We start from the raw sequence: 3,971 nt of genomic DNA, 5'->3' as shown, positions 1-3,971 counted from the left end.
TGCAAAATGCTGTTCTGTGGAAACCTCGAAACTCAAGGCGAAATGGAACAGTGCCATTTCACGCAGCCCTATTGGCTGCACATCAAACAGTGCAGTTCAGCAGAGGGCAGAGCCAGGAGAACAGGCAAAGAGTAAGTAGCACTGATGATTGCATGAACAAGCAGCTTTGCTTGTTAAGTGTAGAGTCAAATATGCCTTTAACATTGCAAAGAGCTGGACTCAGGAAGCTGTTTGCCTGCTATTAGCAACAACAATAACTTTACTGAACCTAATTCATGAGTAGTGCCTCTACACACACAGCACAGTGGAATAAGCAGGGGGAAGAGGAATATCTGCATGTGTGGCACTGGCATACAATGGGGCGTGGAGAGAGAGTATCCACATGCCAGGGGAGGGGAGGTGTACCTGGGCAGTGTGCTGCCCAGGGGCCACATTGGTCTGTGTTGATGTGGCCCCCAGCTGCTTAAAAGTTGGCTGGCCCTGACATAACTCACTGTGAATGCAAGGCCTATGAACTACAATAATTTAAAAAATAAGCTGCCTTCCTCACTTTGAAGTTTTTTAACTCAGAGCTCTCACGTGGACAAAATGGTTTGGAGCATCCCCACCACACAGATCAACAAGTGCTGTGATGGCTGAGCCTTCCCGCTAAGCTCAAATTGGCTAGGGGAGAGTGAGACAGCTGAAACCTGTTGCTCTCTGTCTTCTGACTGAACTACTGAATTACCTTTGGAAAAAAAATACTGCAAAGAGATCTAGAGGCAATTATTTTGGGGAACAACATGCTGAGAGTCCAAAATGAGGGAAATTGGTCCAGGAAAAAAGCTGTTTGTATGGCTACATGAGCTTGCACTACATCTGACAGTCAACTAGTATCTAGCAACTAGCTGTGAGGTTTCTACGATTCCCAGACAACCTCACTGTGAAAACTGCCCCAGCACCACACACTCTGCAAGCCTGCTCCAGGCTCTAAATCTCAGTTCCAGAACCTAGAAGTTCTATAATGACTGATTGTCCCAGAGCCACAGACCCTGGTGACTTATTAGCAGCCTGTCCCTGAGATTGGGAGCTAGTACTTTCAGTCTCTACACCTCTGAGACAGCCTCACCAGATGGATTGTCTTAGGGTGGGAACCCTGTGGCTCTGGGCTAGGGACAGATGTTCAAAAAGACTGAGCTTGAATTGATTCAACCTTTGTAGGTTAGTCTAACTTGTCTAAGTTGAACTGGTTTGCAACTGCACAGACATTCCCTCTGGACTGAAGAAATGCAACACATGCGTGCAGTGGCTCAAGCTAGAAGCCAAGGGAGCACTAGAGCAGCCCTCCCTTCCCTTCTATAGTGCTGAGCTACGGGGTGCACAACCAGACCCCAGCAGGACACTCTGATTAGGGAGGGGTGCAAACCCTCACCCTGTCTGCACCATCCCAGGCTTTTCCCCACTTGCTGCCCAAGTGGCAGGAGTGTTGCCAGACCCCAGCCCTGGGCTACCACTATGAGGCAAAGGGGTGTGTGTGGGGGTGTAGTGCATGCATTTGTTCATGATACTGAGCTTTTCAATCTCCCTCTCCCTGCTTTTCAGACTGTCTGCAAACCTGACAGGCAAGGGAGCCAGCAGGGGGCTGATAACACAGCATTTATCAGCCCATCAAAATAAAACCCTCTCTCATTAGTTTAAGCTCTTCTTAAACAGCTTTTGCCAAGGAAGGAATGGAGGGACATTACCAGCTACCTGGTGCTTAGCTCCGAAAAGCCTTAAGCCACATTGTTCTGTCAGCCTGTCCCAGTGAAACTGGAGAGACACACAGACAAACACCTCTCAGCATTAGCTAGCATATCTCATGCCTAGGGTCCGTGCGGCTGGGGTCCATGATGTGGGAGAGGGGAGGGGAGAATCCCTGCTTGAGCAGTGAACACCGAAGCGGTATGGGGCAGGGAAAAGCAAGACAGATCCTGCTGTGCCTGCAGTCTCTGCTGGAGCTCTGGCTAGGAGGCAGAGGGACAGGGCCAACCCTACGCTCTGGAACAGAGAGCACATCCCAGGGCTGCAAAGCATCTGGGATGCTGGGGGACTCTGGTTTAACTTAAACCACGAAGGGGTCTAGGACAGACATTGCATAAACTGGTTTGACCCAAATCAATTAAGTCTGATAGTACATTCAACCGGGTTTATCTTAAACTAGTTTTAGCCATTTTGAAACTGGTTTATGTACACTGAACAAGTTCTGTTACAGATTTAAACCAGTTTCTGATCACTTAAACTGGTTTATGTGTAATGTCTGTCCCTAGTCCTAGTGTCCCTAAGTCTAGGATGGGCCTATATGGCAAGCCATGCTCAGCCTTATAAACAATGTGGGCATTATCACACAATTATCACCCTGAAAGGATGGGGAAGGTGCCACTGTTGTCATGGTCAAGAATTACATACAGGAAGCTGAGAGACAACTCTCTAACCTAGAATTTTGCTAACTCCTGATACAGGACCCCATGGCACAATACCAGAAGGACCTAAATAAACTCTTTAAAAAGCTACTTCTGGAAACACAGAAGAAGATTATTTCTTGCTGCCACCTCTTAGGAACCTAGGCAAGGCAACTTTTACTTATTACTTAAGATCCACAAACCTAGCAATCCAGGATGTCCCATTGTCTCTGGCACTGGCACCATCACGAGAAGATTTTTTGGCTATGCTGACTCGATCCTATTCCCATATGACACTGGGGCCATCTGCTGTTTGAAAGACACCATATATTTCTTAAAGAAATAGGGCTCCATTGATAAGCTTCCAGCAAACACCATATTACCTATCATGGATGTCATGTCTCTGTGCACCAACATCCTTCATGAGGACAGACCACAAACCATAAAGACTATTATTCCTGACAAGAAAACTGCTTCTTTTTCCATTAAGCTTTCCTGATTTTTACTCCTGTTTCAGATTGGAAACTCCTTATACCTACACATGAATGGCACGCATATGATCCCCCAGTATGCCAATGTATTTATGACAGACCCTGAAGTTCATTTTCTCTACAGCTGCCCTCTCAATACCCTGGTATACTTCAGATACATCAATAATATCTTCATAATATGGACACATGGAGAGGAATCTCTAGAGAAATTTCACCAAGACCTTAACAACTTCCACCCCTCTATCAAACTAACTCTGGAATACTTTACACAACAGATTTATTTCCTAGACACTACAGTGAATATCTACAGTAACCAAATTACCACCATGTTGTATAGAAAACCTACTGATTGCCACTGCTACCATCATGCCTTCAGCTTTCACCCTAAACACACCACTAGATCCATCATCTACAGTCAAACCCTATGTTACAGTGTTTGATCCCACCAACCAGGATCCTTAAGGATCTGGAGCAGGGATCCCTACAGTTACAATACAAACCCAAAACTGTGACCACTCAAACCAACACAGCCAAATTCAGACCTTGCTCTGACCTGCTATAGTACAAACCCTAGGACAAGGACAACAGAATCTCTCTGTGGTTACCTGCAGCTCCATGCTTGACCACTTAAGACACATCATTCAGGAGGGATGTGGATACATCAACATGGGTTCATTAGAGGCAGGTCCTGTCAGACCAGCCTGGTTGCCTTCTATGACCTTGGACGCAGGTGTCGCAGTGGACGTAGTCTTTCTGGACTTTAGGAAGGCCTTTGACACTCTCATTAAAAAATTCTCATTAAAAAATTTGGTGACTGTGGTGTTGATGTCTACAGTCAGATGGGTTGCAAACTGGCTGGAGGGCCACACGCAGAGAGTGGTGGTGAACGGGTCATTTTCGACCTGGAGGGAGGTGGGCAGTGGGGTTCCCCAGGGCTCAGTCCTCAGGCCCGCACTGTTCAACATCTTCATCAGCGACTTGGACAAGGGGGTGAAAAGCACCTTGTTCAAATTCACGGATGACACTAAGATGTGGGGAGAAGTGGACACACTAGAAGAGA

The sequence above is a fragment of the Alligator sinensis genome, unplaced genomic scaffold (assembly GCF_000455745.1).
Source record: "Alligator sinensis unplaced genomic scaffold, ASM45574v1 scaffold187_1, whole genome shotgun sequence".
Taxonomy (NCBI): domain Eukaryota; kingdom Metazoa; phylum Chordata; order Crocodylia; family Alligatoridae; genus Alligator; species Alligator sinensis.
This window is presented reverse-complemented; position numbering follows the sequence as displayed.